The sequence below is a fragment of the Rhinoderma darwinii genome, unplaced genomic scaffold, assembly GCF_050947455.1.
Source record: "Rhinoderma darwinii isolate aRhiDar2 unplaced genomic scaffold, aRhiDar2.hap1 Scaffold_486, whole genome shotgun sequence".
In the NCBI taxonomy this organism is placed as follows: Eukaryota; Metazoa; Chordata; class Amphibia; order Anura; family Rhinodermatidae; genus Rhinoderma; species Rhinoderma darwinii.
In genome coordinates this window covers 105,144-131,462 of record NW_027464032.1, presented here as the reverse complement: position 1 = coordinate 131,462, position 26,319 = coordinate 105,144, and the positions used below count along the sequence as shown (strand labels likewise).

The window sequence follows — 26,319 nt, the reverse complement described above, 5'->3', positions numbered from 1 at the left end:
CCTTTTAATCCCATTATTTCAACACCTGTTGGACAATGCATGAGTGATAATGAGCTCATTGATTAAATGCAATTAATGAATAGATTGCCACCTCTTGTTGTGTGTCGTCTGTGTTTCTGTGTTTCCGGCATTTCACATTGGAACACCTCATTCACCTTCCTTGTCTTCTCTCCGCCCTCCCTTTTAGGTAAGTTAAAGAGCTGCACCTGAGCCAGCCACTGATTGATTGATTGATTGATTGATTGATTGATTGATTGATTGATTGATTGATTGATTGATGCAGCACAACAGTCAAATAGTGGAGTGGAGTAGGGGAACAGCAAACAGCCAATAAAGCAGCCCGCCCGCTCGCCTGCCCGCCACAATGGACCTACCTGTGTACACTAGATGGATGTGATGGAATGTACTGTCGTCCCTACATTTCAAGAAGAAGTAAGAATTGCAGTTGCAACAAAGCCTTGCTTGCCTACAAAGAGAGCAGCAATTTGTATTTGTTACTATGTTACCTAGAAGAATAACAAACTGTGCAAGGATGGAGGTTGTAGGAGCAAGGAGAAGTTGTCTGTAAAGTTGGTGGATGCCTATTTTCCATTTTGCAGTCCCTTGTCTCCCTCTTGTGGCCTCCTGGAGGCAACTAGCTGTGCAAAAAAAAGACAGCCTGGCGGCCGGCTGTTGCATTGTTGCCCTCTCAGGCAACACTGAGTGACTGACTGAGCCTCACCGTCTTATATAAAGTTCAGACGGAACTTTGCACGTGTCATAGTGGAGCCCTCAGGATTCCAGAGCCAGCTTTCTGACATCATAATGGGGCCTCAGAGATAAAAGCCTGGGCCCAGGCAGTGTTGGTCAGTGCTGCTCAGCAGGCAGCACTGGACTGGACTGGATTACAGCTGATACAAGGTGTGAAGGAACAAGGGGTGGCTGTGGGCATGCACTTGCTGCCGCTGCCAGTGTTTATCTGCATGGCAGCAGGGCATTTGGGCGTTGCCAGGAAGGCATTTTTATGTAGATTCCTCCTCTTTCAGCACTGCATTGTGGTGCAAGCAAAAGAAGCAAATCCTGTCTGGCTTCCTCTCCGGCCTTTATTCACCTCCCGTGTAGCTGTGAGTGTGTGAGCCTGCAGGGCCCCATGGAATTGCCTAGAAGTAGGCTGAATCGCTGCAAGGGCTGAACAGCAGTATCGGGCAGGCTCGGGCAACGCGCGGCCCGTTCGGGTTATCGCTTCTCGGCCTTTTGGCTAAGATCAAGTGTAGTATCTGTTCTTATCAGTTTAATATCTGATACGTCCCCTATCTGGGGACCATATATTAAATGGATTTTTAGAACAGGGAGATGGAAATAGAGCTTGCTCTGTCCACTCCACGCATTGACCTGGTATTGCAGTATTTCCAGGACCGGTGCACCCTTTCCTTATGTGTTGACTAAAAGCAGATTCCAAAAGTGTTTTTTGTCTTTGCTATTGTTTCTGTCTTTCTGAAGGGATCTCCCCTTTTAATCCCATTATTTCAACACCTGTTGGACAATGCATGAGTGATAATGAGCTCATTGATTAAATGCAATTAATGAATAGATTGCCACCTCTTGTTGTGTGTCGTCTGTGTTTCTGTGTTTCCGGCATTTCACATTGGAACACCTCATTCACCTTCCTTGTCTTCTCTCCGCCCTCCCTTTTAGGTAAGTTAAAGAGCTGCACCTGAGCCAGCCACTGATTGATTGATTGATTGATTGATTGATTGATTGATTGATTGATTGATTGATTGATGCAGCACAACAGTCAAATAGTGGAGTGGAGTAGGGGAACAGCAAACAGCCAATAAAGCAGCCCGCCCGCTCGCCTGCCCGCCACAATGGACCTACCTGTGTACACTAGATGGATGTGATGGAATGTACTGTCGTCCCTACATTTCAAGAAGAAGTAAGAATTGCAGTTGCAACAAAGCCTTGCTTGCCTACAAAGAGAGCAGCAATTTGGATTTGTTACTATGTTACCTAGAAGAATAACAAACTGTGCAAGGATGGAGGTTGTAGGAGCAAGGAGAAGTTGTCTGTAAAGTTGGTGGATGCCTATTTTCCATTTTGCAGTCCCTTGTCTCCCTCTTGTGGCCTCCTGGAGGCAACTAGCTGTGCAAAAAAAAGACAGCCTGGCGGCCGGCTGTTGCAGTGTTGCCCTCTCAGGCAACACTGAGTGACTGACTGAGCCTCACCGTCTTATATAAAGTTCAGACGGAACTTTGCACGTGTCATAGTGGAGCCCTCAGGATTCCAGAGCCAGCTTTCTGACATCATAATGGGGCCTCAGAGATAAAAGCCTGGGCCCAGGCAGTGTTGGTCAGTGCTGCTCAGCAGGCAGCACTGGACTGGACTGGATTACAGCTGATACAAGGTGTGAAGGAACAAGGGGTGGCTGTGGGCATGCACTTGCTGCCGCTGCCAGTGTTTATCTGCATGGCAGCAGGGCATTTGGGCGTTGCCAGGAAGGCGTTTTTATGTAGATTCCTCCTCTTTCAGCACTGCATTGTGGTGCAAGCAAAAGAAGCAAATCCTGTCTGGCTTCCTCTCCGGCCTTTATTCACCTCCTGTGTAGCTGTGAGTGTGTGAGCCTGCAGGACCCCATGGAATTGCCTAGAAGTAGGCTGAATCGCTGCAAGGGCTGAACAGCAGTATCGGGCAGGCTCGGGCAACGCGCGGCCCGTTCGGGTTATCGCTTCTCGGCCTTTTGGCTAAGATCAAGTGTAGTATCTGTTCTTATCAGTTTAATATCTGATACGTCCCCTATCTGGGGACCATATATTAAATGGATTTTTAGAACAGGGAGATGGAAATAGAGCTTGCTCTGTCCACTCCACGCATTGACCTGGTATTGCAGTATTTCCAGGACCGGTGCACCCTTTCCTTATGTGTTGACTAAAAGCAGATTCCAAAAGTGTTTTTTGTCTTTGCTATTGTTTCTGTCTTCATGAAGGGATCTCCCCTTTTAATCCCATTATTTCAACACCTGTTGGACAATGCATGAGTGATAATGAGCTCATTGATTAAATGCAATTAATGAATAGATTGCCACCTCTTGTTGTGTGTTGTCTGTGTTTCTGTGTTTCCGGCATTTCACATTGGAACACCTCATTCACCTTCCTTGTCTTCTCTCCGCCCTCCCTTTTAGGTAAGTTAAAGAGCTGCACCTGAGCCAGCCACTGATTGATTGATTGATTGATTGATTGATTGATTGATTGATTGATTGATTGATTGATTGATGCAGCACAACAGTCAAATAGTGGAGTGGAGTAGGGGAACAACAAACAGCCAATAAAGCAGCCCGCCCGCTCGCCTGCCCGCCACAATGGACCTACCTGTGTACACTAGATGGATGTGATGGAATGTACTGTCGTCCCTACATTTCAAGAAGAAGTAAGAATTGCAGTTGCAACAAAGCCTTGCTTGCCTACAAAGAGAGCAGCAATTTGGATTTGTTACTATGTTACCTAGAAGAATAACAAACTGTGCAAGGATGGAGGTTGTAGGAGCAAGGAGAAGTTGTCTGTAAAGTTGGTGGATGCCTATTTTCCATTTTGCAGTCCCTTGTCTCCCTCTTGTGGCCTCCTGGAGGCAACTAGCTGTGCAAAAAAAAGACAGCCTGGCGGCCGGCTGTTGCAGTGTTGCCCTCTCAGGCAACACTGAGTGACTGACTGAGCCTCACCGTCTTATATAAAGTTCAGACGGAACTTTGCACGTGTCATAGTGGAGCCCTCAGGATTCCAGAGCCAGCTTTCTGACATCATAATGGGGCCTCAGAGATAAAAGCCTGGGCCCAGGCAGTGTTGGTCAGTGCTGCTCAGCAGGCAGCACTGGACTGGACTGGATTACAGCTGATACAAGGTGTGAAGGAACAAGGGGTGGCTGTGGGCATGCACTTGCTGCCGCTGCCAGTGTTTATCTGCATGGCAGCAGGGCATTTGGGCGTTGCCAGGAAGGTGTTTTTATGTAGATTCCTCCTCTTTCAGCACTGCATTGTGGTGCAAGCAAAAGAAGCAAATCCTGTCTGGCTTCCTCTCCGGCCTTTATTCACCTCCCGTGTAGCTGTGAGTGTGTGAGCCTGCAGGGCCCCATGGAATTGCCTAGAAGTAGGCTGAATCGCTGCAAGGGCTGAACAGCAGTATCGGGCAGGCTCGGGCAACGCGCGGCCCGTTCGGGTTATCGCTTCTCGGCCTTTTGGCTAAGATCAAGTGTAGTATCTGTTCTTATCAGTTTAATATCTGATACGTCCCCTATCTGGGGACCATATATTAAATGGATTTTTAGAACAGGGAGATGGAAATAGAGCTTGCTCTGTCCACTCCACGCATTGACCTGGTATTGCAGTATTTCCAGGACCGGTGCACCCTTTCCTTATGTGTTGACTAAAAACAGATTCCAAAAGTGTTTTTTGTCTTTGCTATTGTTTCTGTCTTTCTGAAGGGATCTCCCCTTTTAATCCCATTATTTCAACACCTGTTGGACAATGCATGAGTGATAATGAGCTCATTGATTAAATGCAATTAATGAATAGATTGCCACCTCTTGTTGTGTGTCGTCTGTGTTTCTGTGTTTCCGGCATTTCACATTGGAACACCTCATTCACCTTCCTTGTCTTCTCTCCGCCCTCCCTTTTAGGTAAGTTAAAGAGCTGCACCTGAGCCAGCCACTGATTGATTGATTGATTGATTGATTGATTGATTGATTGATTGATTGATGCAGCACAACAGTCAAATAGTGGAGTGGAGTAGGGGAACAGCAAACAGCCAATAAAGCAGCCCGCCCGCTCGCCTGCCCGCCACAATGGACCTACCTGTGTACACTAGATGGATGTGATGGAATGTACTGTCGTCCCTACATTTCAAGAAGAAGTAAGAATTGCAGTTGCAACAAAGCCTTGCTTGCCTACAAAGAGAGCAGCAATTTGGATTTGTTACTATGTTACCTAGAAGAATAACAAACTGTGCAAGGATGGAGGTTGTAGGAGCAAGGAGAAGTTGTCTGTAAAGTTGGTGGATGCCTATTTTCCATTTTGCAGTCCCTTGTCTCCCTCTTGTGGCCTCCTGGAGGCAACTAGCTGTGCAAAAAAAAGACAGCCTGGCGGCCGGCTGTTGCAGTGTTGCCCTCTCAGGCAACACTGAGTGACTGACTGAGCCTCACCGTCTTATATAAAGTTCAGACGGAACTTTGCACGTGTCATAGTGGAGCCCTCAGGATTCCAGAGCCAGCTTTCTGACATCATAATGGGGCCTCAGAGATAAAAGCCTGGGCCCAGGCAGTGTTGGTCAGTGCTGCTCAGCAGGCAGCACTGGACTGGACTGGATTACAGCTGATACAAGGTGTGAAGGAACAAGGGGTGGCTGTGGGCATGCACTTGCTGCCGCTGCCAGTGTTTATCTGCATGGCAGCAGGGCATTTGGGCGTTGCCAGGAAGGCGTTTTTATGTAGATTCCTCCTCTTTCAGCACTGCATTGTGGTGCAAGCAAAAGAAGCAAATCCTGTCTGGCTTCCTCTCCGGCCTTTATTCACCTCCCGTGTAGCTGTGAGTGTGTGAGCCTGCAGGGCCCCATGGAATTGCCTAGAAGTAGGCTGAATCGCTGCAAGGGCTGAACAGCAGTATCGGGCAGGCTCGGGCAACGCGCGGCCCGTTCGGGTTATCGCTTCTCGGCCTTTTGGCTAAGATCAAGTGTAGTATCTGTTCTTATCAGTTTAATATCTGATACGTCCCCTATCTGGGGACCATATATTAAATGGATTTTTAGAACAGGGAGATGGAAATAGAGCTTGCTCTGTCCACTCCACGCATTGACCTGGTATTGCAGTATTTCCAGGACCGGTGCACCCTTTCCTTATGTGTTGACTAAAAGCAGATTCCAAAAGTGTTTTTTGTCTTTGCTATTGTTTCTGTCTTTCTGAAGGGATCTCCCCTTTTAATCCCATTATTTCAACACCTGTTGGACAATGCATGAGTGATAATGAGCTCATTGATTAAATGCAATTAATGAATAGATTGCCACCTCTTGTTGTGTGTCGTCTGTGTTTCTGTGTTTCCGGCATTTCACATTGGAACACCTCATTCACCTTCCTTGTCTTCTCTCCGCCCTCCCTTTTAGGTAAGTTAAAGAGCTGCACCTGAGCCAGCCACTGATTGATTGATTGATTGATTGATTGATTGATTGATTGATTGATTGATGCAGCACAACAGTCAAATAGTGGAGTGGAGTAGGGAACAGCAAACAGCCAATAAAGCAGCCCGCCCGCTCGCCTGCCCGCCACAATGGACCTACCTGTGTACACTAGATGGATGTGATGGAATGTACTGTCGTCCCTACATTTCAAGAAGAAGTAAGAATTGCAGTTGCAACAAAGCCTTGCTTGCCTACAAAGAGAGCAGCAATTTGGATTTGTTACTATGTTACCTAGAAGAATAACAAACTGTGCAAGGATGGAGGTTGTAGGAGCAAGGAGAAGTTGTCTGTAAAGTTGGTGGATGCCTATTTTCCATGCAGTCCCTTGTCTCCCTCTTGTGGCCTCCTGGAGGCAACTAGCTGTGCAAAAAAAAGACAGCCTGGCGGCCGGCTGTTGCAGTGTTGCCCTCTCAGGCAACACTGAGTGACTGACTGAGCCTCACCGTCTTATATAAAGTTCAGACGGAACTTTGCACGTGTCATAGTGGAGCCCTCAGGATTCCAGAGCCAGCTTTCTGACATCATAATGGGGCCTCAGAGATAAAAGCCTGGGCCCAGGCAGTGTTGGTCAGTGCTGCTCAGCAGGCAGCACTGGACTGGACTGGATTACAGCTGATACAAGGTGTGAAGGAACAAGGGGTGGCTGTGGGCATGCACTTGCTGCCGCTGCCAGTGTTTATCTGCATGGCAGCAGGGCATTTGGGCGTTGCCAGGAAGGCGTTTTTATGTAGATTCCTCCTCTTTCAGCACTGCATTGTGGTGCAAGCAAAAGAAGCAAATCCTGTCTGGCTTCCTCTCCGGCCTTTATTCACCTCCCGTGTAGCTGTGAGTGTGTGAGCCTGCAGGGCCCCATGGAATTGCCTAGAAGTAGGCTGAATCGCTGCAAGGGCTGAACAGCAGTATCGGGCAGGCTCGGGCAACGCGCGGCCCGTTCGGGTTATCGCTTCTCGGCCTTTTGGCTAAGATCAAGTGTAGTATCTGTTCTTATCAGTTTAATATCTGATACGTCCCCTATCTGGGGACCATATATTAAATGGATTTTTAGAACAGGGAGATGGAAATAGAGCTTGCTCTGTCCACTCCACGCATTGACCTGGTATTGCAGTATTTCCAGGACCGGTGCACCCTTTCCTTATGTGTTGACTAAAAGCAGATTCCAAAAGTGTTTTTTGTCTTTGCTATTGTTTCTGTCTTTCTGAAGGGATCTCCCCTTTTAATCCCATTATTTCAACACCTGTTGGACAATGCATGAGTGATAATGAGCTCATTGATTAAATGCAATTAATGAATAGATTGCCACCTCTTGTTGTGTGTCGTCTGTGTTTCTGTGTTTCCGGCATTTCACATTGGAACACCTCATTCACCTTCCTTGTCTTCTCTCCGCCCTCCCTTTTAGGTAAGTTAAAGAGCTGCACCTGAGCCAGCCACTGATTGATTGATTGATTGATTGATTGATTGATTGATTGATTGATTGATTGATTGATGCAGCACAACAGTCAAATAGTGGAGTGGAGTAGGGGAACAGCAAACAGCCAATAAAGCAGCCCGCCCGCTCGCCTGCCCGCCACAATGGACCTACCTGTGTACACTAGATGGATGTGATGGAATGTACTGTCGTCCCTACATTTCAAGAAGAAGTAAGAATTGCAGTTGCAACAAAGCCTTGCTTGCCTACAAAGAGAGCAGCAATTTGGATTTGTTACTATGTTACCTAGAAGAATAACAAACTGTGCAAGGATGGAGGTTGTAGGAGCAAGGAGAAGTTGTCTGTAAAGTTGGTGGATGCCTATTTTCCATTTTGCAGTCCCTTGTCTCCCTCTTGTGGCCTCCTGGAGGCAACTAGCTGTGCAAAAAAAAGACAGCCTGGCGGCCGGCTGTTGCAGTGTTGCCCTCTCAGGCAACACTGAGTGACTGACTGAGCCTCACCGTCTTATATAAAGTTCAGACGGAACTTTGCACGTGTCATAGTGGAGCCCTCAGGATTCCAGAGCCAGCTTTCTGACATCATAATGGGGCCTCAGAGATAAAAGCCTGGGCCCAGGCAGTGTTGGTCAGTGCTGCTCAGCAGGCAGCACTGGACTGGACTGGATTACAGCTGATACAAGGTGTGAAGGAACAAGGGGTGGCTGTGGGCATGCACTTGCTGCCGCTGCCAGTGTTTATCTGCATGGCAGCGGCATTTGGGCGTTGCCAGGAAGGCGTTTTTATGTAGATTCCTCCTCTTTCAGCACTGCATTGTGGTGCAAGCAAAAGAAGCAAATCCTGTCTGGCTTCCTCTCCGGCCTTTATTCACCTCCCGTGTAGCTGTGAGTGTGTGAGCCTGCAGGGCCCCATGGAATTGCCTAGAAGTAGGCTGAATCGCTGCAAGGGCTGAACAGCAGTATCGGGCAGGCTCGGGCAACGCGCGGCCCGTTCGGGTTATCGCTTCTCGGCCTTTTGGCTAAGATCAAGTGTAGTATCTGTTCTTATCAGTTTAATATCTGATACGTCCCCTATCTGGGGACCATATATTAAATGGATTTTTAGAACAGGGAGATGGAAATAGAGCTTGCTCTGTCCACTCCACGCATTGACCTGGTATTGCAGTATTTCCAGGACCGGTGCACCCTTTCCTTATGTGTTGACTAAAAGCAGATTCCAAAAGTGTTTTTTGTCTTTGCTATTGTTTCTGTCTTTCTGAAGGGATCTCCCCTTTTAATCCCATTATTTCAACACCTGTTGGACAATGCATGAGTGATAATGAGCTCATTGATTAAATGCAATTAATGAATAGATTGCCACCTCTTGTTGTGTGTCGTCTGTGTTTCTGTGTTTCCGGCATTTCACATTGGAACACCTCATTCACCTTCCTTGTCTTCTCTCCGCCCTCCCTTTTAGGTAAGTTAAAGAGCTGCACCTGAGCCAGCCACTGATTGATTGATTGATTGATTGATTGATTGATTGATTGATTGATTGATTGATTGATGCAGCACAACAGTCAAATAGTGGAGTGGAGTAGGGGAACAGCAAACAGCCAATAAAGCAGCCCGCCCGCTCGCCTGCCCGCCACAATGGACCTACCTGTGTACACTAGATGGATGTGATGGAATGTACTGTCGTCCCTACATTTCAAGAAGAAGTAAGAATTGCAGTTGCAACAAAGCCTTGCTTGCCTACAAAGAGAGCAGCAATTTGGATTTGTTACTATGTTACCTAGAAGAATAACAAACTGTGCAAGGATGGAGGTTGTAGGAGCAAGGAGAAGTTGTCTGTAAAGTTGGTGGATGCCTATTTTCCATTTTGCAGTCCCTTGTCTCCCTCTTGTGGCCTCCTGGAGGCAACTAGCTGTGCAAAAAAAAGACAGCCTGGCGGCCGGCTGTTGCAGTGTTGCCCTCTCAGGCAACACTGAGTGACTGACTGAGCCTCACCGTCTTATATAAAGTTCAGACGGAACTTTGCACGTGTCATAGTGGAGCCCTCAGGATTCCAGAGCCAGCTTTCTGACATCATAATGGGGCCTCAGAGATAAAAGCCTGGGCCCAGGCAGTGTTGGTCAGTGCTGCTCAGCAGGCAGCACTGGACTGGACTGGATTACAGCTGATACAAGGTGTGAAGGAACAAGGGGTGGCTGTGGGCATGCACTTGCTGCCGCTGCCAGTGTTTATCTGCATGGCAGCAGGGCATTTGGGCGTTGCCAGGAAGGCGTTTTTATGTAGATTCCTCCTCTTTCAGCACTGCATTGTGGTGCAAGCAAAAGAAGCAAATCCTGTCTGGCTTCCTCTCCGGCCTTTATTCACCTCCCGTGTAGCTGTGAGTGTGTGAGCCTGCAGGGCCCCATGGAATTGCCTAGAAGTAGGCTGAATCGCTGCAAGGGCTGAACAGCAGTATCGGGCAGGCTCGGGCAACGCGCGGCCCGTTCGGGTTATCGCTTCTCGGCCTTTTGGCTAAGATCAAGTGTAGTATCTGTTCTTATCAGTTTAATATCTGATACGTCCCCTATCTGGGGACCATATATTAAATGGATTTTTAGAACAGGGAGATGGAAATAGAGCTTGCTCTGTCCACTCCACGCATTGACCTGGTATTGCAGTATTTCCAGGACCGGTGCACCCTTTCCTTATGTGTTGACTAAAAGCAGATTCCAAAAGTGTTTTTTGTCTTTGCTATTGTTTCTGTCTTTCTGAAGGGATCTCCCCTTTTAATCCCATTATTTCAACACCTGTTGGACAATGCATGAGTGATAATGAGCTCATTGATTAAATGCAATTAATGAATAGATTGCCACCTCTTGTTGTGTGTCGTCTGTGTTTCTGTGTTTCCGGCATTTCACATTGGAACACCTCATTCACCTTCCTTGTCTTCTCTCCGCCCTCCCTTTTAGGTAAGTTAAAGAGCTGCACCTGAGCCAGCCACTGATTGATTGATTGATTGATTGATTGATTGATTGATTGATTGATTGATTGATTGATGCAGCACAACAGTCAAATAGTGGAGTGGAGTAGGGGAACAGCAAACAGCCAATAAAGCAGCCCGCCCGCTCGCCTGCCCGCCACAATGGACCTACCTGTGTACACTAGATGGATGTGATGGAATGTACTGTCGTCCCTACATTTCAAGAAGAAGTAAGAATTGCAGTTGCAACAAAGCCTTGCTTGCCTACAAAGAGAGCAGCAATTTGGATTTGTTACTATGTTACCTAGAAGAATAACAAACTGTGCAAGGATGGAGGTTGTAGGAGCAAGGAGAAGTTGTCTGTAAAGTTGGTGGATGCCTATTTTCCATTTTGCAGTCCCTTGTCTCCCTCTTGTGGCCTCCTGGAGGCAACTAGCTGTGCAAAAAAAAGACAGCCTGGCGGCCGGCTGTTGCAGTGTTGCCCTCTCAGGCAACACTGAGTGACTGACTGAGCCTCACCGTCTTATATAAAGTTCAGACGGAACTTTGCACGTGTCATAGTGGAGCCCTCAGGATTCCAGAGCCAGCTTTCTGACATCATAATGGGGCCTCAGAGATAAAAGCCTGGGCCCAGGCAGTGTTGGTCAGTGCTGCTCAGCAGGCAGCACTGGACTGGACTGGATTACAGCTGATACAAGGTGTGAAGGAACAAGGGGTGGCTGTGGGCATGCACTTGCTGCCGCTGCCAGTGTTTATCTGCATGGCAGCAGGGCATTTGGGCGTTGCCAGGAAGGCGTTTTTATGTAGATTCCTCCTCTTTCAGCACTGCATTGTGGTGCAAGCAAAAGAAGCAAATCCTGTCTGGCTTCCTCTCCGGCCTTTATTCACCTCCCGTGTAGCTGTGAGTGTGTGAGCCTGCAGGGCCCCATGGAATTGCCTAGAAGTAGGCTGAATCGCTGCAAGGGCTGAACAGCAGTATCGGGCAGGCTCGGGCAACGCGCGGCCCGTTCGGGTTATCGCTTCTCGGCCTTTTGGCTAAGATCAAGTGTAGTATCTGTTCTTATCAGTTTAATATCTGATACGTCCCCTATCTGGGGACCATATATTAAATGGATTTTTAGAACAGGGAGATGGAAATAGAGCTTGCTCTGTCCACTCCACGCATTGACCTGGTATTGCAGTATTTCCAGGACCGGTGCACCCTTTCCTTATGTGTTGACTAAAAGCAGATTCCAAAAGTGTTTTTTGTCTTTGCTATTGTTTCTGTCTTTCTGAAGGGATCTCCCCTTTTAATCCCATTACTTCAACACCTGTTGGACAATGCATGAGTGATAATGAGCTCATTGATTAAATGCAATTAATGAATAGATTGCCACCTCTTGTTGTGTGTCGTCTGTGTTTCTGTGTTTCCGGCATTTCACATTGGAACACCTCATTCACCTTCCTTGTCTTCTCTCCGCCCTCCCTTTTAGGTAAGTTAAAGAGCTGCACCTGAGCCAGCCACTGATTGATTGATTGATTGATTGATTGATTGATTGATTGATTGATTGATTGATTGATTGATGCAGCACAACAGTCAAATAGTGGAGTGGAGTAGGGGAACAGCAAACAGCCAATAAAGCAGCCCGCCCGCTCGCCTGCCCGCCACAATGGACCTACCTGTGTACACTAGATGGATGTGATGGAATGTACTGTCGTCCCTACATTTCAAGAAGAAGTAAGAATTGCAGTTGCAACAAAGCCTTGCTTGCCTACAAAGAGAGCAGCAATTTGGATTTGTTACTATGTTACCTAGAAGAATAACAAACTGTGCAAGGATGGAGGTTGTAGGAGCAAGGAGAAGTTGTCTGTAAAGTTGGTGGATGCCTATTTTCCATTTTGCAGTCCCTTGTCTCCCTCTTGTGGCCTCCTGGAGGCAACTAGCTGTGCAAAAAAAAGACAGCCTGGCGGCCGGCTGTTGCAGTGTTGCCCTCTCAGGCAACACTGAGTGACTGACTGAGCCTCACCGTCTTATATAAAGTTCAGACGGAACTTTGCACGTGTCATAGTGGAGCCCTCAGGATTCCAGAGCCAGCTTTCTGACATCATAATGGGGCCTCAGAGATAAAAGCCTGGGCCCAGGCAGTGTTGGTCAGTGCTGCTCAGCAGGCAGCACTGGACTGGACTGGATTACAGCTGATACAAGGTGTGAAGGAACAAGGGGTGGCTGTGGGCATGCACTTGCTGCCGCTGCCAGTGTTTATCTGCATGGCAGCAGGGCATTTGGGCGTTGCCAGGAAGGCGTTTTTATGTAGATTCCTCCTCTTTCAGCACTGCATTGTGGTGCAAGCAAAAGAAGCAAATCCTGTCTGGCTTCCTCTCCGGCCTTTATTCACCTCCCGTGTAGCTGTGAGTGTGTGAGCCTGCAGGGCCCCATGGAATTGCCTAGAAGTAGGCTGAATCGCTGCAAGGGCTGAACAGCAGTATCGGGCAGGCTCGGGCAACGCGCGGCCCGTTCGGGTTATCGCTTCTCGGCCTTTTGGCTAAGATCAAGTGTAGTATCTGTTCTTATCAGTTTAATATCTGATACGTCCCCTATCTGGGGACCATATATTAAATGGATTTTTAGAACAGGGAGATGGAAATAGAGCTTGCTCTGTCCACTCCACGCATTGACCTGGTATTGCAGTATTTCCAGGACCGGTGCACCCTTTCCTTATGTGTTGACTAAAAGCAGATTCCAAAAGTGTTTTTTGTCTTTGCTATTGTTTCTGTCTTTCTGAAGGGATCTCCCCTTTTAATCCCATTATTTCAACACCTGTTGGACAATGCATGAGTGATAATGAGCTCATTGATTAAATGCAATTAATGAATAGATTGCCACCTCTTGTTGTGTGTCGTCTGTGTTTCTGTGTTTCCGGCATTTCACATTGGAACACCTCATTCACCTTCCTTGTCTTCTCTCCGCCCTCCCTTTTAGGTAAGTTAAAGAGCTGCACCTGAGCCAGTCACTGATTGATTGATTGATTGATTGATTGATTGATTGATTGATTGATTGATTGATTGATGCAGCACAACAGTCAAATAGTGGAGTGGAGTAGGGGAACAGCAAACAGCCAATAAAGCAGCCCGCCCGCTCGCCTGCCCGCCACAATGGACCTACCTGTGTACACTAGATGGATGTGATGGAATGTACTGTCGTCCCTACATTTCAAGAAGAAGTAAGAATTGCAGTTGCAACAAAGCCTTGCTTGCCTACAAAGAGAGCAGCAATTTGGATTTGTTACTATGTTACCTAGAAGAATAACAAACTGTGCAAGGATGGAGGTTGTAGGAGCAAGGAGAAGTTGTCTGTAAAGTTGGTGGATGCCTATTTTCCATTTTGCAGTCCCTTGTCTCCCTCTTGTGGCCTCCTGGAGGCAACTAGCTGTGCAAAAAAAAGACAGCCTGGCGGCCGGCTGTTGCAGTGTTGCCCTCTCAGGCAACACTGAGTGACTGACTGAGCCTCACCGTCTTATATAAAGTTCAGACGGAACTTTGCACGTGTCATAGTGGAGCCCTCAGGATTCCAGAGCCAGCTTTCTGACATCATAATGGGGCCTCAGAGATAAAAGCCTGGGCCCAGGCAGTGTTGGTCAGTGCTGCTCAGCAGGCAGCACTGGACTGGACTGGATTACAGCTGATACAAGGTGTGAAGGAACAAGGGGTGGCTGTGGGCATGCACTTGCTGCCGCTGCCAGTGTTTATCTGCATGGCAGCAGGGCATTTGGGCGTTGCCAGGAAGGCGTTTTTATGTAGATTCCTCCTCTTTCAGCACTGCATTGTGGTGCAAGCAAAAGAAGCAAATCCTGTCTGGCTTCCTCTCCGGCCTTTATTCACCTCCCGTGTAGCTGTGAGTGTGTGAGCCTGCAGGGCCCCATGGAATTGCCTAGAAGTAGGCTGAATCGCTGCAAGGGCTGAACAGCAGTATCGGGCAGGCTCGGGCAACGCGCGGCCCGTTCGGGTTATCGCTTCTCGGCCTTTTGGCTAAGATCAAGTGTAGTATCTGTTCTTATCAGTTTAATATCTGATACGTCCCCTATCTGGGGACCATATATTAAATGGATTTTTAGAACAGGGAGATGGAAATAGAGCTTGCTCTGTCCACTCCACGCATTGACCTGGTATTGCAGTATTTCCAGGACCGGTGCACCCTTTCCTTATGTGTTGACTAAAAGCAGATTCCAAAAGTGTTTTTTGTCTTTGCTATTGTTTCTGTCTTTCTGAAGGGATCTCCCCTTTTAATCCCATTATTTCAACACCTGTTGGACAATGCATGAGTGATAATGAGCTCATTGATTAAATGCAATTAATGAATAGATTGCCACCTCTTGTTGTGTGTCGTCTGTGTTTCTGTGTTTCCGGCATTTCACATTGGAACACCTCATTCACCTTCCTTGTCTTCTCTCCGCCCTCCCTTTTAGGTAAGTTAAAGAGCTGCACCTGAGCCAGCCACTGATTGATTGATTGATTGATTGATTGATTGATTGATTGATTGATTGATTGATTGATGCAGCACAACAGTCAAATAGTGGAGTGGAGTAGGGGAACAGCAAACAGCCAATAAAGCAGCCCGCCCGCTCGCCTGCCCGCCACAATGGACCTACCTGTGTACACTAGATGGATGTGATGGAATGTACTGTCGTCCCTACATTTCAAGAAGAAGTAAGAATTGCAGTTGCAACAAAGCCTTGCTTGCCTACAAAGAGAGCAGCAATTTGGATTTGTTACTATGTTACCTAGAAGAATAACAAACTGTGCAAGGATGGAGGTTGTAGGAGCAAGGAGAAGTTGTCTGTAAAGTTGGTGGATGCCTATTTTCCATTTTGCAGTCCCTTGTCTCCCTCTTGTGGCCTCCTGGAGGCAACTAGCTGTGCAAAAAAAAGACAGCCTGGCGGCCGGCTGTTGCAGTGTTGCCCTCTCAGGCAACACTGAGTGACTGACTGAGCCTCACCGTCTTATATAAAGTTCAGACGGAACTTTGCACGTGTCATAGTGGAGCCCTCAGGATTCCAGAGCCAGCTTTCTGACATCATAATGGGGCCTCAGAGATAAAAGCCTGGGCCCAGGCAGTGTTGGTCAGTGCTGCTCAGCAGGCAGCACTGGACTGGACTGGATTACAGCTGATACAAGGTGTGAAGGAACAAGGGGTGGCTGTGGGCATGCACTTGCTGCCGCTGCCAGTGTTTATCTGCATGGCAGCAGGGCATTTGGGCGTTGCCAGGAAGGCGTTTTTATGTAGATTCCTCCTCTTTCAGCACTGCATTGTGGTGCAAGCAAAAGAAGCAAATCCTGTCTGGCTTCCTCTCCGGCCTTTATTCACCTCCCGTGTAGCTGTGAGTGTGTGAGCCTGCAGGGCCCCATGGAATTGCCTAGAAGTAGGCTGAATCGCTGCAAGGGCTGAACAGCAGTATCGGGCAGGCTCGGGCAACGCGCGGCCCGTTCGGGTTATCGCTTCTCGGCCTTTTGGCTAAGATCAAGTGTAGTATCTGTTCTTATCAGTTTAATATCTGATACGTCCCCTATCTGGGGACCATATATTAAATGGATTTTTAGAACAGGGAGATGGAAATAGAGCTTGCTCTGTCCACTCCACGCATTGACCTGGTATTGCAGTATTTCCAGGACCGGTGCACCCTTTCCTTATGTGTTGACTAAAAGCAGATTCCAAAAGTGTTTTTTGTCTTTGCTATTGTTTCTGTCTTTCTGAAGGGATCTCCCCTTTTAATCCCATTATTTCAACACCTGTTGGACAATGCATGAGTGATAATGAGCTCATTGATTAAATGCAATTAATGAATAGATTGCCACCTCTTGTTGTGTGTCGTCTGTGTTTCTGTGTTTCCGGCATTTCACATTGGAACACCTCATTCACCTTCCTTGTCTTCTCTCCGCCCTCCCTTTTAGGTAAGTTAAAGAGCTGCACCTGAGCCAGCCACTGTGATTGATTGATTGATTGATTGATTGATTGATTGATTGATTGATTGATTGATTGATGCAGCACAACAGTCAAATAGTGGAGTGGAGTAGGGGAACAGCAAACAGCCAATAAAGCAGCCCGCCCGCTCGCCTGCCCGCCACAATGGACCTACCTGTGTACACTAGATGGATGTGATGGAATGTACTGTCGTCCCTACATTTCAAGAAGAAGTAAGAATTGCAGTTGCAACAAAGCCTTGCTTGCCTACAAAGAGAGCAGCAATTTGGATTTGTTACTATGTTACCTAGAAGAATAACAAACTGTGCAAGGATGGAGGTTGTAGGAGCAAGGAGAAGTTGTCTGTAAAGTTGGTGGATGCCTATTTTCCATTTTGCAGTCCCTTGTCTCCCTCTTGTGGCCTCCTGGAGGCAACTAGCTGTGCAAAAAAAAGACAGCCTGGCGGCCGGCTGTTGCAGTGTTGCCCTCTCAGGCAACACTGAGTGACTGACTGAGCCTCACCGTCTTATATAAAGTTCAGACGGAACTTTGCACGTGTCATAGTGGAGCCCTCAGGATTCCAGAGCCAGCTTTCTGACATCATAATGGGGCCTCAGAGATAAAAGCCTGGGCCCAGGCAGTGTTGGTCAGTGCTGCTCAGCAGGCAGCACTGGACTGGACTGGATTACAGCTGATACAAGGTGTGAAGGAACAAGGGGTGGCTGTGGGCATGCACTTGCTGCCGCTGCCAGTGTTTATCTGCATGGCAGCAGGGCATTTGGGCGTTGCCAGGAAGGCGTTTTTATGTAGATTCCTCCTCTTTCAGCACTGCATTGTGGTGCAAGCAAAAGAAGCAAATCCTGTCTGGCTTCCTCTCCGGCCTTTATTCACCTCCCGTGTAGCTGTGAGTGTGTGAGCCTGCAGGGCCCCATGGAATTGCCTAGAAGTAGGCTGAATCGCTGCAAGGGCTGAACAGCAGTATCGGGCAGGCTCGGGCAACGCGCGGCCCGTTCGGGTTATCGCTTCTCGGCCTTTTGGCTAAGATCAAGTGTAGTATCTGTTCTTATCAGTTTAATATCTGATACGTCCCCTATCTGGGGACCATATATTAAATGGATTTTTAGAACAGGGAGATGGAAATAGAGCTTGCTCTGTCCACTCCACGCATTGACCTGGTATTGCAGTATTTCCAGGACCGGTGCACCCTTTCCTTATGTGTTGACTAAAAGCAGATTCCAAAAGTGTTTTTTGTCTTTGCTATTGTTTCTGTCTTTCTGAAGGGATCTCCCCTTTTAATCCCATTATTTCAACACCTGTTGGACAATGCATGAGTGATAATGAGCTCATTGATTAAATGCAATTAATGAATAGATTGCCACCTCTTGTTGTGTGTCGTCTGTGTTTCTGTGTTTCCGGCATTTCACATTGGAACACCTCATTCACCTTCCTTGTCTTCTCTCCGCCCTCCCTTTTAGGTAAGTTAAAGAGCTGCACCTGAGCCAGCCACTGATTGATTGATTGATTGATTGATTGATTGATTGATTGATTGATTGATTGATTGATTGATGCAGCACAACAGTCAAATAGTGGAGTGGAGTAGGGGAACAGCAAACAGCCAATAAAGCAGCCCGCCCGCTCGCCTGCCCGCCACAATGGACCTACCTGTGTACACTAGATGGATGTGATGGAATGTACTGTCGTCCCTACATTTCAAGAAGAAGTAAGAATTGCAGTTGCAACAAAGCCTTGCTTGCCTACAAAGAGAGCAGCAATTTGGATTTGTTACTATGTTACCTAGAAGAATAACAAACTGTGCAAGGATGGAGGTTGTAGGAGCAAGGAGAAGTTGTCTGTAAAGTTGGTGGATGCCTATTTTCCATTTTGCAGTCCCTTGTCTCCCTCTTGTGGCCTCCTGGAGGCAACTAGCTGTGCAAAAAAAAGACAGCCTGGCGGCCGGCTGTTGCAGTGTTGCCCTCTCAGGCAACACTGAGTGACTGACTGAGCCTCACCGTCTTATATAAAGTTCAGACGGAACTTTGCACGTGTCATAGTGGAGCCCTCAGGATTCCAGAGCCAGCTTTCTGACATCATAATGGGGCCTCAGAGATAAAAGCCTGGGCCCAGGCAGTGTTGGTCAGTGCTGCTCAGCAGGCAGCACTGGACTGGACTGGATTACAGCTGATACAAGGTGTGAAGGAACAAGGGGTGGCTGTGGGCATGCACTTGCTGCCGCTGCCAGTGTTTATCTGCATGGCAGCAGGGCATTTGGGCGTTGCCAGGAAGGCGTTTTTATGTAGATTCCTCCTCTTTCAGCACTGCATTGTGTGTGCAAGCAAAAGAAGCAAATCCTGTCTGGCTTCCTCTCCGGCCTTTATTCACCTCCCGTGTAGCTGTGAGTGTGTGAGCCTGCAGGGCCCCATGGAATTGCCTAGAAGTAGGCTGAATCGCTGCAAGGGCTGAACAGCAGTATCGGGCAGGCTCGGGCAACGCGCGGCCCGTTCGGGTTATCGCTTCTCGGCCTTTTGGCTAAGATCAAGTGTAGTATCTGTTCTTATCAGTTTAATATCTGATACGTCCCCTATCTGGGGACCATATATTAAATGGATTTTTAGAACAGGGAGATGGAAATAGAGCTTGCTCTGTCCACTCCACGCATTGACCTGGTATTGCAGTATTTCCAGGACCGGTGCACCCTTTCCTTATGTGTTGACTAAAAGCAGATTCCAAAAGTGTTTTTTGTCTTTGCTATTGTTTCTGTCTTTCTGAAGGGATCTCCCCTTTTAATCCCATTATTTCAACACCTGTTGGACAATGCATGAGTGATAATGAGCTCATTGATTAAATGCAATTAATGAATAGATTGCCACCTCTTGTTGTGTGTCGTCTGTGTTGCTGTGTTTCCGGCATTTCACATTGGAACACCTCATTCACCTTCCTTGTCTTCTCTCCGCCCTCCCTTTTAGGTAAGTTAAAGAGCTGCACCTGAGCCAGCCACTGATTGATTGATTGATTGATTGATTGATTGATTGATTGATTGATTGATGCAGCACAACAGTCAAATAGTGGAGTGGAGTAGGGGAACAGCAAACAGCCAATAAAGCAGCCCGCCCGCTCGCCTGCCCGCCACAATGGACCTACCTGTGTACACTAGATGGATGTGATGGAATGTACTGTCGTCCCTACATTTCAAGAAGAAGTAAGAATTGCAGTTGCAACAAAGCCTTGCTTGCCTACAAAGAGAGCAGCAATTTGGATTTGTTACTATGTTACCTAGAAGAATAACAAACTGTGCAAGGATGGAGGTTGTAGGAGCAAGGAGAAGTTGTCTGTAAAGTTGGTGGATGCCTATTTTCCATTTTGCAGTCCCTTGTCTCCCTCTTGTGGCCTCCTGGAGGCAACTAGCTGTGCAAAAAAAAGACAGCCTGGCGGCCGGCTGTTGCAGTGTTGCCCTCTCAGGCAACACTGAGTGACTGACTGAGCCTCACCGTCTTATATAAAGTTCAGACGGAACTTTGCACGTGTCATAGTGGAGCCCTCAGGATTCCAGAGCCAGCTTTCTGACATCATAATGGGGCCTCAGAGATAAAAGCCTGGGCCCAGGCAGTGTTGGTCAGTGCTGCTCAGCAGGCAGCACTGGACTGGACTGGATTACAGCTGATACAAGGTGTGAAGGAACAAGGGGTGGCTGTGGGCATGCACTTGCTGCCGCTGCCAGTGTTTATCTGCATGGCAGCAGGGCATTTGGGCGTTGCCAGGAAGGCGTTTTTATGTAGATTCCTCCTCTTTCAGCACTGCATTGTGGTGCAAGCAAAAGAAGCAAATCCTGTCTGGCTTCCTCTCCGGCCTTTATTCACCTCCCGTGTAGCTGTGAGTGTGTGAGCCTGCAGGGCCCCATGGAATTGCCTAGAAGTAGGCTGAATCGCTGCAAGGGCTGAACAGCAGTATCGGGCAGGCTCGGGCAACGCGCGGCCCGTTCGGGTTATCGCTTCTCGGCCTTTTGGCTAAGATCAAGTGTAGTATCTGTTCTTATCAGTTTAATATCTGATACTTCCCCTATCTGGGGACCATATATTAAATGGATTTTTAGAACAGGGAGATGGAAATAGAGCTTGCTCTGTCCACTCCACGCATTGACCTGGTATTGCAGTATTTCCAGGACCGGTGCACCCTTTCCTTATGTGTTGACTAAAAGCAGATTCCAAAAGTGTTTTTTGTCTTTGCTATTGTTTCTGTCTTTCTGAAGGGATCTCCCCTTTTAATCCCATTATTTCAACACCTGTTGGACAATGCATGAGTGATAATGAGCTCATTGATTAAATGCAATTAATGAATAGATTGCCACCTCTTGTTGTGTGTCGTCTGTGTTTCTGTGTTTCCGGCATTTCACATTGGAACACCTCATTCACCTTCCTTGTCTTCTCTCCGCCCTCCCTTTTAGGTAAGTTAAAGAGCTGCACCTGAGCCAGCCACTGATTGATTGATTGATTGATTGATTGATTGATTGATTGATTGATTGATTGATTGATTGATTGATTGATTGATGCAGCACAACAGTCAAATAGTGGAGTGGAGTAGGGGAACAGCAAACAGCCAATAAAGCAGCCCGCCCGCTCGCCTGCCCGCCACAATGGACCTACCTGTGTACACTAGATGGATGTGATGGAATGTACTGTCGTCCCTACATTTCAAGAAGAAGTAAGAATTGCAGTTGCAACAAAGCCTTGCTTGCCTACAAAGAGAGCAGCAATTTGGATTTGTTACTATGTTACCTAGAAGAATAACAAACTGTGCAAGGATGGAGGTTGTAGGAGCAAGGAGAAGTTGTCTGTAAAGTTGGTGGATGCCTATTTTCCATTTTGCAGTCCCTTGTCTCCCTCTTGTGGCCTCCTGGAGGCAACTAGCTGTGCAAAAAAAAGACAGCCTGGCGGCCGGCTGTTGCAGTGTTGCCCTCTCAGGCAACACTGAGTGACTGACTGAGCCTCACCGTCTTATATAAAGTTCAGACGGAACTTTGCACGTGTCATAGTGGAGCCCTCAGGATTCCAGAGCCAGCTTTCTGACATCATAATGGGGCCTCAGAGATAAAAGCCTGGGCCCAGGCAGTGTTGGTCAGTGCTGCTCAGCAGGCAGCACTGGACTGGACTGGATTACAGCTGATACAAGGTGTGAAGGAACAAGGGGTGGCTGTGGGCATGCACTTGCTGCCGCTGCCAGTGTTTATCTGCATGGCAGCAGGGCATTTGGGCGTTGCCAGGAAGGCGTTTTTATGTAGATTCCTCCTCTTTCAGCACTGCATTGTGGTGCAAGCAAAAGAAGCAAATCCTGTCTGGCTTCCTCTCCGGCCTTTATTCACCTCCCGTGTAGCTGTGAGTGTGTGAGCCTGCAGGGCCCCATGGAATTGCCTAGAAGTAGGCTGAATCGCTGCAAGGGCTGAACAGCAGTATCGGGCAGGCTCGGGCAACGCGCGGCCCGTTCGGGTTATCGCTTCTCGGCCTTTTGGCTAAGATCAAGTGTAGTATCTGTTCTTATCAGTTTAATATCTGATACGTCCCCTATCTGGGGACCATATATTAAATGGATTTTTAGAACAGGGAGATGGAAATAGAGCTTGCTCTGTCCACTCCACGCATTGACCTGGTATTGCAGTATTTCCAGGAGCGGTGCACCCTTTCCTTATGTGTTGACTAAAAGCAGATTCCAAAAGTGTTTTTTTGTCTTTGCTATTGTTTCTGTCTTTCTGAAGGGATCTCCCCTTTTAATCCCATTATTTCAACACCTGTTGGACAATGCATGAGTGATAATGAGCTCATTGATTAAATGCAATTAATGAATAGATTGCCACCTCTTGTTGTGTGTCGTCTGTGTTTCTGTGTTTCCGGCATTTCACATTGGAACACCTCATTCACCTTCCTTGTCTTCTCTCCGCCCTCCCTTTTAGGTAAGTTAAAGAGCTGCACCTGAGCCAGCCACTGATTGATTGATTGATTGATTGATTGATTGATTGATTGATTGATTGATTGATTGATGCAGCACAACAGTCAAATAGTGGAGTGGAGTAGGGGAACAGCAAACAGCCAATAAAGCAGCCCGCCCGCTCGCCTGCCCAACACAATGGACCTACCTGTGTACACTAGATGGATGTGATGGAATGTACTGTCGTCCCTACATTTCAAGAAGAAGTAAGAATTGCAGTTGCAACAAAGCCTTGCTTGCCTACAAAGAGAGCAGCAATTTGGATTTGTTACTATGTTACCTAGAAGAATAACAAACTGTGCAAGGATGGAGGTTGTAGGAGCAAGGAGAAGTTGTCTGTAAAGTTGGTGGATGCCTATTTTCCATTTTGCAGTCCCTTGTCTCCCTCTTGTGGCCTCCTGGAGGCAACTAGCTGTGCAAAAAAAAGACAGCCTGGCGGCCGGCTGTTGCAGTGTTGCCCTCTCAGGCAACACTGAGTGACTGACTGAGCCTCACCGTCTTATATAAAGTTCAGACGGAACTTTGCACGTGTCATAGTGGAGCCCTCAGGATTCCAGAGCCAGCTTTCTGACATCATAATGGGGCCTCAGAGATAAAAGCCTGGGCCCAGGCAGTGTTGGTCAGTGCTGCTCAGCAGGCAGCACTGGACTGGACTGGATTACAGCTGATACAAGGTGTGAAGGAACAAGGGGTGGCTGTGGGCATGCACTTGCTGCCGCTGCCAGTGTTTATCTGCATGGCAGCAGGGCATTTGGGCGTTGCCAGGAAGGCGTTTTTATGTAGATTCCTCCTCTTTCAGCACTGCATTGTGGTGCAAGCAAAAGAAGCAAATCCTGTCTGGCTTCCTCTCCGGCCTTTATTCACCTCCCGTGTAGCTGTGAGTGTGTGAGCCTGCAGGGCCCCATGGAATTGCCTAGAAGTAGGCTGAATCGCTGCAAGGGCTGAACAGCAGTATCGGGCAGGCTCGGGCAACGCGCGGCCCGTTCGGGTTATCGCTTCTCGGCCTTTTGGCTAAGATCAAGTGTAGTATCTGTTCTTATCAGTTTAATATCTGATACGTCCCCTATCTGGGGACCATATATTAAATGGATTTTTAGAACAGGGAGATGGAAATAGAGCTTGCTCTGTCCACTCCACGCATTGACCTGGTATTGCAGTATTTCCAGGAGCGGTGCACCCTTTCCTTATGTGTTGACTAAAAGCAGATTCCAAAAGTGTTTTTTTGTCTTTGCTATTGTTTCTGTCTTTCTGAAGGGATCTCCCCTTTTAATCCCATTATTTCAACACCTGTTGGACAATGCATGAGTGATAATGAGCTCATTGATTAAATGCAATTAATGAATAGATTGCCACCTCTTGTTGTGTGTGGTCTGTGTTTCTGTGTTTCCGGCATTTCACATTGGAACACCTCATTCACCTTCCTTGTCTTCTCTCCGCCCTCCCTTTTAGGTAAGTTAAAGAGCTGCACCTGAGCCAGCCACTTGATTGATTGATTGATTGATTGATTGATTGATTGATTGATTGATGCAGCACAACAGTCAAATAGTGGAGTGGAGTAGGGGAACAGCAAACAGCCAATAAAGCAGCCCGCCCGCTCGCCTGCCCGCCACAATGGACCTACCTGTGTACACTAGATGGATGTGATGGAATGTACTGTCGTCCCTACATTTCAAGAAGAAGTAAGAATTGCAGTTGCAACAAAGCCTTGCTTGCCTACAAAGAGAGCAGCAATTTGGATTTGTTACTATGTTACCTAGAAGAATAACAAACTGTGCAAGGATGGAGGTTGTAGGAGCAAGGAGAAGTTGTCTGTAAAGTTGGTGGATGCCTATTTTCCATTTTGCAGTCCCTTGTCTCCCTCTTGTGGCCTCCTGGAGGCAACTAGCTGTGCAAAAAAAAGACAGCCTGGCGGCCGGCTGTTGCAGTGTTGCCCTCTCAGGCAACACTGAGTGACTGACTGAGCCTCACCGTCTTATATAAAGTTCAGACGGAACTTTGCACGTGTCATAGTGGAGCCCTCAGGATTCCAGAGCCAGCTTTCTGACATCATAATGGGGCCTCAGAGATAAAAGCCTGGGCCCAGGCAGTGTTGGTCAGTGCTGCTCAGCAGGCAGCACTGGACTGGACTGGATTACAGCTGATACAAGGTGTGAAGGAACAAGGGGTGGCTGTGGGCATGCACTTGCTGCCGCTGCCAGTGTTTATCTGCATGGCAGCAGGGCATTTGGGCGTTGCCAGGAAGGCGTTTTTATGTAGATTCCTCCTCTTTCAGCACTGCATTGTGGTGCAAGCAAAAGAAGCAAATCCTGTCTGGCTTCCTCTCCGGCCTTTATTCACCTCCCGTGTAGCTGTGAGTGTGTGAGCCTGCAGGGCCCCATGGAATTGCCTAGAAGTAGGCTGAATCGCTGCAAGGGCTGAACAGCAGTATCGGGCAGGCTCGGGCAACGCGCGGCCCGTTCGGGTTATCGCTTCTCGGCCTTTTGGCTAAGATCAAGTGTAGTATCTGTTCTTATCAGTTTAATATCTGATACGTCCCCTATCTGGGGACCATATATTAAATGGATTTTTAGAACAGGGAGATGGAAATAGAGCTTGCTCTGTCCACTCCACGCATTGACCTGGTATTGCAGTATTTCCAGGAGCGGTGCACCCTTTCCTTATGTGTTGACTAAAAGCAGATTCCAAAAGTGTTTTTTTGTCTTTGCTATTGTTTCTGTCTTTCTGAAGGGATCTCCCCTTTTAATCCCATTATTTCAACACCTGTTGGACAATGCATGAGTGATAATGAGCTCATTGATTAAATGCAATTAATGAATAGATTGCCACCTCTTGTTGTGTGTCGTCTGTGTTTCTGTGTTTCCGGCATTTCACATTGGAACACCTCATTCACCTTCCTTGTCTTCTCTCCGCCCTCCCTTTTAGGTAAGTTAAAGAGCTGCACCTGAGCCAGCCACTTGATTGATTGATTGATTGATTGATTGATTGATTGATTGATGCAGCACAACAGTCAAATAGTGGAGTGGAGTAGGGGAACAGCAAACAGCCAATAAAGCAGCCCGCCCGCTCGCCTGCCCGCCACAATGGACCTACCTGTGTACACTAGATGGATGTGATGGAATGTACTGTCGTCCCTACATTTCAAGAAGAAGTAAGAATTGCAGTTGCAACAAAGCCTTGCTTGCCTACAAAGAGAGCAGCAATTTGGATTTGTTACTATGTTACCTAGAAGAATAACAAACTGTGCAAGGATGGAGGTTGTAGGAGCAAGGAGAAGTTGTCTGTAAAGTTGGTGGATGCCTATTTTCCATTTTGCAGTCCCTTGTCTCCCTCTTGTGGCCTCCTGGAGGCAACTAGCTGTGCAAAAAAAAGACAGCCTGGCGGCCGGCTGTTGCAGTGTTGCCCTCTCAGGCAACACTGAGTGACTGACTGAGCCTCACCGTCTTATATAAAGTTCAGACGGAACTTTGCACGTGTCATAGTGGAGCCCTCAGGATTCCAGAGCCAGCTTTCTGACATCATAATGGGGCCTCAGAGATAAAAGCCTGGGCCCAGGCAGTGTTGGTCAGTGCTGCTCAGCAGGCAGCACTGGACTGGACTGGATTACAGCTGATACAAGGTGTGAAGGAACAAGGGGTGGCTGTGGGCATGCACTTGCTGCCGCTGCCAGTGTTTATCTGCATGGCAGCAGGGCATTTGGGCGTTGCCAGGAAGGCGTTTTTATGTAGATTCCTCCTCTTTCAGCACTGCATTGTGGTGCAAGCAAAAGAAGCAAATCCTGTCTGGCTTCCTCTCCGGCCTTTATTCACCTCCCGTGTAGCTGTGAGTGTGTGAGCCTGCAGGGCCCCA

General features: G+C 47.7%; 17 non-coding genes across 17 annotated transcripts; all 17 read left to right on the top strand.

Moving 5' to 3' along the window:
- Window positions 1–1,217: 1,217 nt before the first annotated feature.
- On the top strand, window positions 1,218–1,408 carry LOC142719551 (U2 spliceosomal RNA). Its single transcript, XR_012872774.1, has one exon. It is a non-coding gene; the product is annotated as a U2 spliceosomal RNA (small nuclear RNA).
- A 1,292-nt stretch (window positions 1,409–2,700) lies between these two features.
- Window positions 2,701–2,891, top strand: LOC142719550 (U2 spliceosomal RNA). Its single transcript, XR_012872773.1, has one exon. It is a non-coding gene; the product is annotated as a U2 spliceosomal RNA (small nuclear RNA).
- Window positions 2,892–4,187: 1,296 nt separating this feature from the next.
- LOC142719549 (U2 spliceosomal RNA) lies at window positions 4,188–4,378 on the top strand. The gene has a single exon (XR_012872772.1). It is a non-coding gene; the product is annotated as a U2 spliceosomal RNA (small nuclear RNA).
- Window positions 4,379–5,662: 1,284 nt separating this feature from the next.
- Window positions 5,663–5,853, top strand: LOC142719547 (U2 spliceosomal RNA). Its single transcript, XR_012872771.1, has one exon. It is a non-coding gene; the product is annotated as a U2 spliceosomal RNA (small nuclear RNA).
- A 1,280-nt stretch (window positions 5,854–7,133) lies between these two features.
- Window positions 7,134–7,324, top strand: LOC142719545 (U2 spliceosomal RNA). Its single transcript, XR_012872769.1, has one exon. It is a non-coding gene; the product is annotated as a U2 spliceosomal RNA (small nuclear RNA).
- A 1,290-nt stretch (window positions 7,325–8,614) lies between these two features.
- Window positions 8,615–8,805, top strand: LOC142719544 (U2 spliceosomal RNA). Its single transcript, XR_012872768.1, has one exon. It is a non-coding gene; the product is annotated as a U2 spliceosomal RNA (small nuclear RNA).
- A 1,292-nt stretch (window positions 8,806–10,097) lies between these two features.
- LOC142719543 (U2 spliceosomal RNA) lies at window positions 10,098–10,288 on the top strand. The gene has a single exon (XR_012872767.1). It is a non-coding gene; the product is annotated as a U2 spliceosomal RNA (small nuclear RNA).
- Window positions 10,289–11,580: 1,292 nt separating this feature from the next.
- Window positions 11,581–11,771, top strand: LOC142719542 (U2 spliceosomal RNA). The gene has a single exon (XR_012872766.1). It is a non-coding gene; the product is annotated as a U2 spliceosomal RNA (small nuclear RNA).
- A 1,296-nt stretch (window positions 11,772–13,067) lies between these two features.
- LOC142719541 (U2 spliceosomal RNA) lies at window positions 13,068–13,258 on the top strand. Its single transcript, XR_012872764.1, has one exon. It is a non-coding gene; the product is annotated as a U2 spliceosomal RNA (small nuclear RNA).
- Window positions 13,259–14,550: 1,292 nt separating this feature from the next.
- LOC142719540 (U2 spliceosomal RNA) lies at window positions 14,551–14,741 on the top strand. The gene has a single exon (XR_012872763.1). It is a non-coding gene; the product is annotated as a U2 spliceosomal RNA (small nuclear RNA).
- Window positions 14,742–16,033: 1,292 nt separating this feature from the next.
- LOC142719539 (U2 spliceosomal RNA) lies at window positions 16,034–16,224 on the top strand. Its single transcript, XR_012872762.1, has one exon. It is a non-coding gene; the product is annotated as a U2 spliceosomal RNA (small nuclear RNA).
- A 1,294-nt stretch (window positions 16,225–17,518) lies between these two features.
- LOC142719538 (U2 spliceosomal RNA) lies at window positions 17,519–17,709 on the top strand. The gene has a single exon (XR_012872761.1). It is a non-coding gene; the product is annotated as a U2 spliceosomal RNA (small nuclear RNA).
- A 1,297-nt stretch (window positions 17,710–19,006) lies between these two features.
- LOC142719536 (U2 spliceosomal RNA) lies at window positions 19,007–19,197 on the top strand. Its single transcript, XR_012872760.1, has one exon. It is a non-coding gene; the product is annotated as a U2 spliceosomal RNA (small nuclear RNA).
- Window positions 19,198–20,481: 1,284 nt separating this feature from the next.
- On the top strand, window positions 20,482–20,672 carry LOC142719595 (U2 spliceosomal RNA). Its single transcript, XR_012872816.1, has one exon. It is a non-coding gene; the product is annotated as a U2 spliceosomal RNA (small nuclear RNA).
- Window positions 20,673–21,980: 1,308 nt separating this feature from the next.
- On the top strand, window positions 21,981–22,171 carry LOC142719653 (U2 spliceosomal RNA). Its single transcript, XR_012872871.1, has one exon. It is a non-coding gene; the product is annotated as a U2 spliceosomal RNA (small nuclear RNA).
- Window positions 22,172–23,464: 1,293 nt separating this feature from the next.
- Window positions 23,465–23,655, top strand: LOC142719641 (U2 spliceosomal RNA). The gene has a single exon (XR_012872858.1). It is a non-coding gene; the product is annotated as a U2 spliceosomal RNA (small nuclear RNA).
- A 1,282-nt stretch (window positions 23,656–24,937) lies between these two features.
- On the top strand, window positions 24,938–25,128 carry LOC142719629 (U2 spliceosomal RNA). The gene has a single exon (XR_012872846.1). It is a non-coding gene; the product is annotated as a U2 spliceosomal RNA (small nuclear RNA).
- The last annotated feature ends 1,191 nt before the right edge of the window (window positions 25,129–26,319 follow it).